The sequence below is a fragment of the Bubalus kerabau genome, chromosome 5, assembly GCF_029407905.1.
Source record: "Bubalus kerabau isolate K-KA32 ecotype Philippines breed swamp buffalo chromosome 5, PCC_UOA_SB_1v2, whole genome shotgun sequence".
In the NCBI taxonomy this organism is placed as follows: domain Eukaryota; kingdom Metazoa; phylum Chordata; class Mammalia; order Artiodactyla; family Bovidae; genus Bubalus; species Bubalus kerabau.
This window is the reverse complement of record NC_073628.1, coordinates 6,031,952-6,041,920: the sequence shown is the minus strand read 5'-3', so window position 1 is coordinate 6,041,920 and position 9,969 is coordinate 6,031,952. Positions and strand designations below refer to the sequence as shown.

General features: G+C 52.3%; 1 long non-coding RNA gene across 2 annotated transcripts; it reads right to left on the bottom strand.

Annotated features, from left to right (window-relative positions):
- Positions 1–234: 234 nt before the first annotated feature.
- LOC129653576 (uncharacterized) lies at positions 235–8,310 on the bottom strand. Of its 2 annotated transcripts, XR_008715164.1 has the most exons (5): positions 8,197–8,310; positions 7,840–7,977; positions 1,474–1,629; positions 673–915; positions 235–372 (listed from the first exon to the last, which is right to left on the bottom strand). It is a non-coding gene; the product is annotated as an uncharacterized LOC129653576 (long non-coding RNA). The 2 variants fall into 2 exon arrangements; XR_008715163.1 differs by lacking the exon at positions 8,197–8,310 and having other exon boundaries at positions 7,840–8,186.
- Positions 8,311–9,969: the final 1,659 nt, after the last annotated feature.

Below are 9,969 nucleotides of genomic sequence, written 5' to 3'. Positions count from 1 at the left end.
GGATATATATTCAGAGGGTGATTTTAAGGAATAGGCTTAAAAACACAATTTTGAGGACTGACAGGTCTGAAACCTGTAAGACAGGTTGGAGGTCGATGTTGGATGTTGCTGTCCTGAGTCTGAATTCTGAAGGGCAGCAGGCTGGAAATTTCAGGCGGGGTTTCTGTGTTGCTGACCTGAGGCAGAATTCCTTCTTCCTTGGGAAACCTGTCTCTTCTCTTAAGACCTTCTAAGACCTTCAACTGATTGTGTGCGGTCCACCCACACAGAACCAGCCACTAACACCCACCAGCTCAGTTTCATTAGAAACAGCTCCAGGGTTGGGACTGCTTCCTCCAGGTGAGGGCTCCTGGCTCAGGTTACAGAGCTGAGCTGAGACAGAGGGAGTGATGTTAGGGATCTGCTCAGAAAACCCCACCTGGATTACAGGCTCTACTCCAGGGTCTTAACATAAGCTGCTCAGGGGTGGGAAACAACTGTTCCTGGCCTAGATTTCTGGCCTGGTTGCTCCTCCCCCAAGCCCACTCCACACCCACAATGTTCTTTCTCTTCTCCCCTTCCTGCCCTCCCCAACCCAGTGAGCTAAGCCCAGCTCACACATTTCTGATTTCCCGAAATGTGAGTCCCTGGAACCCTTGGTAGTTATTTGGCAAAGAAGCTTGTCACACTGACTTTTTGCACCAGACCTGGGCATCCCTGAAGAAGGCTGTCTGTCTCCCTCGTCCCTTTGTTGGGGATGTGGCTTGGCCCCTTGGCATTGCAGAGTGCTCTGTCTCTGGAGTCAGTCTCAGATCTGGGTTCAAATCCTAGTCCTGTCATTTTCCAGAGCCAGGTGATTTTATAAGCGTGACACTCCTCCAGCCTTAACAATTCCATCTGGCAGCCAGAGAGCATCCTGCCCACCCTAGAGGGTTGCTGTGGGGGTGAAGTGGCAAAATGCTTGTGAGATGCCTAGCACAGCGCCAGGAATAATGGAGGAATGAGGAAGCATGGACTGATGTGGAGTAGGGCGGGGCTGCCCAGTATATTCTTTACGGGAGGGCGAGATACTGAACAAGATATCTGGATCAGGCTCCCTCCCTCGGATAACCAGAGGCTCCATCATCCATGCCTTCAACAGCCTGGTGTCCAGGGAGCTCTATGAGGTACCCAGCACCATGACAAGAACTACGGGTGTAACAGGGAACCCACAGTTTGTGCCCTTAAAGCCAAGTCTGTGTGCAATGCCATGGAGGACGGGATCTTAACTCCAGCATGCAGGGTGGTTGGGAAGCTACCAAGAGAGAGAAGGCACTTCCCTGGAAAGAGAGACTGCCCAGTGAGCATGGGGGCAATGAGTGCCTCGTGGTCCCTTGAGAGTCCATCAGATGCTGTGTGAAGTTTTACAAGGCAGACAAGAGACAAGGAGGCTGAGAGTATTAACAAGAAGATGATGGACTGATGGGCTTGGTTCTGGAGAGTTAACCTTCTCACCTGATAAATAGGAAGAATAAATTCTGCCTTGTTAGGACGTCCTTGGTGGCCCAGTGGATAAGACTCAGCGCTCGCAATGCAGGGGCCTGGGTTCAATCTCTGGTCAGGAGAATAGACCCCTCAGGCCACAACTAAGATCCAGTGTAGAGATTCACTCTGAGCAACAACGAACACCCAGCACAGTCAAAAATTAATACAATTTAAAAAATGTTTTAAATAATCAATGTTGGGACTTCCCTGGCAGTCCAGTGGTTAGGACTTGGTGCTTTCACTGCCGTGGCCCCGGCTGTGACCCCTTGTCAGGGGATGAAGGTCTCACATGTTGCTTGGTGCACCCAGAAGAAAAAAGTTTAAATGTCTACTTGATGAGGTTAACAGGGCTCAGTTGTTGGGTCAAATGCCAGTCTAGAGGCTGTGAAGGTATTTATTCAATGTGACTACTTTTCAATTAGTAGATTTTGAGTAAAATAGATTACTTTGTATAACCTGTGTGGGCCTCATCCAATCAGTGGAAGGCCTTCAAACATTGAGGTTTCCTGAAGAAAAGGGTCACATGGCCAGAAGAGGACTGAAGTTCATCTCAGACCATTGCTGCACTTCGCCCAGGACATGGTCTGGGAGGCCAAGGTCTGGGAAGAACTGCTTTCCGTAGGCAGAGTGGAAGCAGAATGGGGTCAAGGAGGTGGGAGAGCTACAGGTGTGCAGAGGCAAGGGAAGGGCTCCTGGGGCCACACCACACAGAGTGGGGAGCGGGCACGTGCCTGGCCTGATGAGAGTGGGGAGTGGGCACGTGCCTGGCCTGATGAGGGGGGGGAACAGGCACGTTCCTGGCCTGATGAGAGGGGGGAGTGGGCATGTTCCTGGCCTGATGAGAGGGGGATGCGGGCACGTGCCTGGCCTGATGGGGCCACTGGGGAGGAGGGTCCCTGCAAGGGAGCAGTTTGGTCCAGAGCTCATATACCCACTTCTCTCCAGCCAGACCCCAGCCCCCTACCCTGGGTTGCACTCCCTTGTGTTCTTGGAGAGCTCGTCACTGATGCAATTGGGTCTCTCACTGAATTGCCAGCTCCTTGAGAGCGCAGGCTGGATTTGTTGGGATCCTCTGTGCCTCCAATGGGCTTCCCTACTGACTCAGATGGTACCGAATCTACCTGCAATGCATGGGCTCAATCCCTGGGTTGGGAAGATCCCCTGGAGGAGGGCATGGCAACCCACTCCAGTATTCTTGCCTGGAGAACTCCATGGACAGAGGAGCCTCAGATCAGATCAGTCACTCAGTTGTGTCCGACTCTTTGCAACCCCATGAATCGCAGCACGCCAGGCCTCCCTGTCCAACACCAACTCCCGGAGTTCACTGAGACTCATGTCCATCGAGTCAGTGATACCATCCAGCCGTCTCTTTCTCTGTCATCCCCTTCTCCTCTTGCCCCCAATCCCTCCCAGCATCAGAGTCTTTTCCAATGAGTCAACTCTTTGCATGAGGTGGCCAAAGTATTGGAGTTTCAGCTTTAGCATCATTCCTTCCAAAGAAATCCCAGGGCTGATCTCCTTCAGAATGGACTGGTTGGATCTCCTTGCAGTCCAAGGGACTCTTCAAGAGTCTTCTCCAACACCACAGTTCAAAAGCATCAATTCTTCTGCACTCTGCCTTCTTCACAGTCCAACTCTCACATCCATACGTGACCACAGGAAAAACCATAGCCTTGACTAGACGGACCTTGGTTGGCAAAGTAATGTCTCTGCTTTTGAATATGCTATCTAGGTTGGTCATAACTTTCCTTCCAAGGAGTAAGCGTCTTTTAATTTCATGGCTGCAGTCACCATCTGCAGTGATTTTGGAGCCCCCAAAAATAAAGTCTGACACTGTTTCCATTGTTTCCCCATCTATTTCCCATGTAGTGATGGGACCAGATACCATGATCTTAGTTTTCTGAATGTTGAGCTTTAAGCCAACTTCACTCTCCTCTTTTACTTTCATTAAAAGGCTCTTTAGTTCCTCTTCACTTTCTGCCATTAAGGGTGGTGTCATCTGCATATCTGAGGTTATTGATATTTGTCCTAGCAATCTTGATTACAGCTTGTGTTTCTTCCAGCCCAGTGTTTCTCATGATGTACTCTGCATATAAGTTAAATAAGCAGGGTGACAATATACAGCCTCGACGTACTCCTTTTCCTATTTGGAACCAGTCTGTTCCATGTCCAGTTCTAATTGTTGCTTCCTGCCCTGCATATAGGTTTCTCAAGACGCAGGTCAGGTGGTTTGGTTTTCCCATCCCTTTCAGAATTTTCCACTGTTTATTGTGATCCATACAGTCAAAGGCTTTGGCATAGTCAATAAAGCAGAAATAGATGTTTTTCTGGAACTCTCTTGCTTTTTCCATGATCCAGCGGATGTTGGCAATTTGATCTCTGGTTCCTCTGCCTTTTCTAAAACCAGCTTGCACATCAGGAAGTTCATGGTTCACAGAGGAGCCTGGCAGGTTACAATCCATGGTGTCACAAAGAGTTGGACGCGACTGAACGACTAAGCACAATACAGTGCCTCAAACAATGCCTCACAAGGAGACTTTGCTGGTGGTCAGGTGGTTAAGAATCCACCTTCCAGTGCAGGGGACGTGAATTCCATCCCTGGTCAGTGAACTAAGATCCCACGTGTTAGTGTGTGTGTTAAGTCACTTCAGTCATGTCCAAATCTCTTCAACCCCATGGACTGTGAGCCTACCAGGCTCCTCTGCCCATGGGGATTTTCCAGGCGCAAATATTGGAGTGGGTTGCCATGCCCTCCTCCAGGGGATCTTCCCCACCCAAGGATCAAATCCACGTCTCTTGTCTCCTCCCTTGGCAGGCAGGTTCTTTACCACTAGCACCACCTCGGAAGCCCTCAAGATCCTAAGCCTGTAACTAAGCCTGCACCCTGCAATGAGAAACCCCCAAGAAGCCCTCCCGTGGCAACAAAGACCCAGCAACAGCCAAGAAACTTCAAAAAAATTAAATACCAGCACCTCACATAGAGGAAGCACTGAAGAAATCTAAGATGAATGAATGGATGGATGCCATGAAGCAATGCCCCACTTTGGGACCTCAGCTGCTCCTGCCTGGACCTCTCCCGTCTCCCAGCCTCGAGGCTCTCAGCCTCCTTCATCCTCCTCACCACCATACACCTTCCAAAGCACGGATCCAGTCGCTTGAGCCTTCTGCACACCTCTGCCCAGAGGAGGTCTAACTTCCCAGGTGGGGACGTGGGAGGTCGCTTGCACCCGACCGAAGCCCACCCTCCCCACCTTACGCCTAGCACACCTGATGCTCCAGTCGCACCCCGATAGCTGGCCCAGCCTCGAAGTCTCCTGCTGGAGCGCTTTCCCCACCCTGGCCCACCCTTCTTCCCGGTCACTGCTTGTTCCAAGGCCCCCTCTACCCCCAGATCCTTCAGAGTCCGGCTCAGAGGCCACCTTCTGCAGAACACCGGTGGACCTTCTGGCTTCCCGGCTCCCGCTTCACCGCACTCAAGCGAACCCGCCTGCACACCAGAACGTGTGTTGTCTGTGCGTGGGCCCCTGGGTGAAGGAACTGGGTCTTCGTTCCCCGTGCAGTGGGAGAGGCCAGATTGGATGCCTTAGGATCCCACAGTTGGTGGTGGGACCAGGCAGGGTGGCCGGGAGGGCGGAGGCGGGAGCAGGACCCAGTTGGGCAGCTGCAGACACCCAGACACGAGGAACAAGCCACCACAAGTCAAGGCCGGGGGACTTCTGGGCTGGGAAGCCGTGGCTGCCAGGAGGGTGGACCACGGGGAGGGTGGGGATGCTGAGAGCTAGGGAAGAATGCAGGCCTCACCCTCAGCCCGAGACTCCTGCGTGGCTGCCAGAGGTGGGAACCACCAGAGGTGGGAACCATCGGGCGGCTGGTTTCTAGCTTCAGCCTGCCAGCCATTGCAGGGGTCCCGGGGTGGGGACAGGGTGCGGGGCATCCCTGGAGCCGGGGTTGTTGTTGTGGGTTGTCCGCCTCTTTCTCCTCCTCACCCATCAAGCCAGGCTTTCAATTCCTCCCAACCCGCCTGGCAGGGTGGGCGCGGCCAGACGAGTGGGAGCCTGGGGAAGGTGCAGCCCGGAGGCCAGCTGGGGCCAGGAGCCACAGACAAGCAAGTGTCTTCATTTTTCTACCCTGCCTCCGCCCAGCCTTGGGGGTGTCTGCCGGGAAGGCGAGGGGAAGGGGTGGGGACCCCAAGTCATATTCCCCAGGAGGGGCCACTCCCTGTCATCCCTGGGCAGGGAGGGTGGGGCACACTCTCTCTGAGTCACGTAGCTTTACTCTCCACTCCCCCCAAGACACGCCCCCGGGGCCCCACATCTGGGCGTGGGAGGGGGTTGCTGGCTGGCTGATCAGCCACTTCGGGCCACCCTCTTTGCTCTCTCCTGCCTCCTGCTCTTGGGGGCCCCTCCTTTGGAGGATCGAAAACTCACAGTTCCCCGGGAGTCACCCCGAAGCCACTAGCTAGGGCTCCAACAGAGCCTGAGACCAGACAGAGGGGCAGAGAGATCCAAAGCAGAGTGGAAGAGCTGACCACCCACCCTACATTCCTGGGCTTTATCTCCAAGCTCCATGCCTCTGATAAATCGGTCAGATTGTGGAAAGCCAGGGATTTCCCTTGTTTTCAATTCTGATTCTGTGATTTACTGGTTCTGTGACCTTGGAGGAGTCACCAGGGCTGTCTCTGTGTCAGTTTCCTTATCTGTAAAAGGAGTTTATGCAAACTCCAGGAGATAGTGAAGGACAGGGACAGCTGGCATCTGCAGTCCATGGGGTCCCAAAGAGTCAGACACGACTAGACAACTGAAGAACAAAATGAAGGGCAGAGGAGGTCCTCCCTCTGGGAGGTGGATTATATGAATTAATGCTGCTGCTGCTGCTGCTAAGTCGCTTCAGTAGTGTCCGACTCTGTGCGACCCCATAGACGGCAGCCCACTAGGCTCCTCTGTCCCTGGGATTCTCCAGGCAAGAACACTGGAGTGGGTTGCCATTTCCTTCTCCAATGCAGGAAAGTGAAAAGTGAAAGTGAAGTCGCTCAGCTGTTGCCTATTCACTCAGTAGTCAGTGTTAACTACTAACTAGAGTGATCGGTGGCACTAGTGGTAAAGAATCTGCCTGCCAAAGCAGGGGACGTGACAGACATGGGCTCAACCCCTGGGTTGGGAAGATCCCCTGGAGAAAGAAATGAAAACCCACCCATGGACAGAGGAGCCTGGTGGGCTACCATCCATGACGTCGCGAAGAGTCGGACACAACTGAAGCAACTTAGCACGCACCCATGGGGGTTATTTGCTACGCAACATTGTTGCAGAGGCTGTAAAGCAGGGGCAAGGATGGAAGTGTTAGATGGGTGTCTGTCCCCTCTTCTCAATGTGATCCCAGGCCTGAGAGGGATCCCGATGCCAAGGACGGGCAGCCTCAGAGGGGAGTGGACGTGGTGTACGCGGCAGACGGCTCTCGGCAGGGCAGGCTGGACCCTCGGAGGGGAGCCCCGAAGATAGGTTAGAATTTCCTCCTCGGCTCCTGTTTGCTGAGGGGACACTGAGCCTGGTCCAGGACTGAGGGCAGGGCACACGCTCCATGTGTTGGACTGTTGCTGTTCAGTTGCAAAGTCATGTTCCATCTTTGCGACCTGCGGCACACCAGGCTTCCCTCTCCTTCACTATCTCACAGAGTTGGCTCGAACTTATGTCTGTTGAGTAGTTGGTGATGCCATCCATCCAACCATCTCATCCTCTGCCGCCCCTTTCTCTTGCCCTCAATCTTTCCCAGCATCATGGTCTTTTCCAATGAGTCAGCTCTTCGCATCAGGTACTCAAAGTACTGGAGCTTCAGCATCAGTATCAGTCCTTCCAATGAATATTCAGGGTTGATTTCCTTTAGGATGAACTGGTTTGATCTCCTTGCAGTCCAAGGGACTCTCAAGAGTCTTCTCTAGTACCACAATACAAAAGCATCAATTCTTTGGCACTCAGCCTTCCATATGGTCCAACTCTCACATTCATACATTACTGGAAAAACCATAGTTTTGACTCTATGGACCTTTGTCAGCAAATGGATGTCTCTGCTTTTGAATACGCTGTCTAGGTTTGTCATAGCTTTTCTGGATTAGGAAATATTGGTTGTCTACCACGTGCGGCCCTGTTCCAGCCATTGCACACCAAGAGGAGGGTGAGGGAGTGAGCGGGATATGGGAGCTCTAGTGTGGACACAAGCAGCAGGGGAGGGGAGTGTCTCAAGTTCGCGGAGCAGGGTGCTCCTGCCATTGAGATGAACAGGAAGGGAGCTGGGGATTCCAGGGCGGGGGTGGGACATCAATGAACGAAAGACACTAGAGCTTACCTCTTGCACTGTTGTTCTGGAACTCCTGCTCCTTTCTGCCCACCAGATCAACATCACAGAGTCCTGTCTGGCCAGGTGCTGTACGTGACATACCGCACGTCCTCCCCCAGTCAGCACTTCCAAGCCCACGCTTTGCAGCTGAGGAAACAGTTTCAGGAAGTTGGAAAGAGGGACCCACAGCAGTGAGTGGCAGAGCTGGGCACTTGGACACGGGGCAGGATAGAACGGGAACTCCCAGCCCTGGCTCCTGACCGCCCCTTGGGCACCGGCCAGGCAGCTGGACCTCGACCAGCAGAGGGCAGCAAGGCCCAAGAAGAAGAGACTGGTCCGCAGGGCAGGCCAGGTGCGGAGAGCTACCTTTTCACCCGCTCCTGCCTCGGGACACACCGCTCCCTCCAGCCACCGCCCACCAAACAGGATGGATCCAAACATTTCAGTGAAGAAAAGATAAGCTCAGACAGGCCATGTGACTTGAGCACTTGGCCAGTCTGAGCAGAACTAGAATGAAAGTGATGCTGTCTAGAGTCTGTCATGGTTCTAGGGTCGGAAGCTAGGATTCAAATCCCAATCCTGCTCACAGGATTATAGTTGAGTGCATGGGCTGGAGTGAGATCGAGGCAACGTGTTTCCCGTGGGGACATGTAACCCAGCCCCATTTAATCTCCTCTGTGATACCCCTGGGGAGGCGGCTTGGAACTGAGGGGTCTCCTGTCTGTCCTCCTCACCCATGATCCCAACCCAGAATTTATAGTTCAGGAGATGATTAAAATAACTAAGAATGTTGGGACTTCCCTGTTGGTACAGTGACTAAGACTCCACACTCCCAAAGCAGGGAGAACAGGTTTGATCCTCTGATCAGGGAACTAGATCCCTCATGCTGAAATGAAGATCGAAGATCTGGCATTCTGCAACCAAGACCCAGAGCAACCAAATCGATAAATAAATATCTTTTAAAAATCCTTAAGAATGTCAAGGTACCACAAGGGAGTGCTGCCAGAAAGGTGCTGTGAGTCAGTAGGTGGGGGCATGCCCTCTCCACCTCTGCAGTCAGAACCAGCCTGGGGGCTGCCTGGAGGAGGAGGGAAGGGGAGGATCCAGAGGACCTGGGGTCCTCCTGGGGTCCTTCCTGCTGGAGAACCAGCCCACAAGGAGACCCAGACCCTGTGAGGGGGTGGGACAGTGCTGAGGAAAGACAGTGGAGTTGCTGACTCTCTTCTTCCCGACCTCCTCCTAGCTGAAGGCGCTAAGTCATGTGAAGGACTGGTTCAAAATTGGGAAATGAGTACGTCAAGGCTGTATATTGTCACCCTGCTTATTTTATGCAGGGTACACCATGCTAAACGCCAAGCTGGATGAATCACAAGCTGGAACCAAGACTGCCGGGAAAAACATCAACAACCTCAGATAGGCAGATGCTACCACTCTAATGGCAGAAAGTGAAGAGGAACCAAAGAGCCTCTTGATGAAAGTGAAAGAGGAGCATGAAAAAGCTGGCTTAAAACTCAACAATCAGAAAACTAAGGTCATGGCATCCAGTTCTATCACTTAATGGCAAATAGAAGGGGAAGAAATGAAAGCAGTGACCGATTTTATTTTCTTGGGCTACAAAATCACTGTGAATAGTGACTGCAGCCACATAATTAAAAGACATTTGCTCCTTGAAAGAAAAGCTATGACAAACCTAGATAGCATATTAAAAAACAGAGACATCACTTTGCCAATCAAAGTCTGTATAGTCAAAGCCACAGCTTTTCCAGTAGTCATGTATGGATGTGAGAGTTGGACCGAAAAGAAGGCTGAGGGCTGAAGAATTGATGCTTTTGAACTGTGGTGTTGGAGAAGACTCTTGAGAGTCCCTTGGACAGCAAGGAGATCAAACCAATCAATCCTAAAGGAAACCAACCCTGAATATTCATTGGAAGGACTGATACTGAAACTGAAGCTCCAATACTTTGGCCACCTGATGTGGCCAAGAGCCAGCTCATGAGAAAAGACCTGATGCTGGGAAAGATTGAAGGCAGGAGGAGAAGGGGAAGACAGAGGATGAGATGGTTGGATGGCATCACTGACTCAATGGGCATGAGTTTGAGCAAGCTCAAAGAGATGGTGAAGGACAGGGAAGCCTGGCCT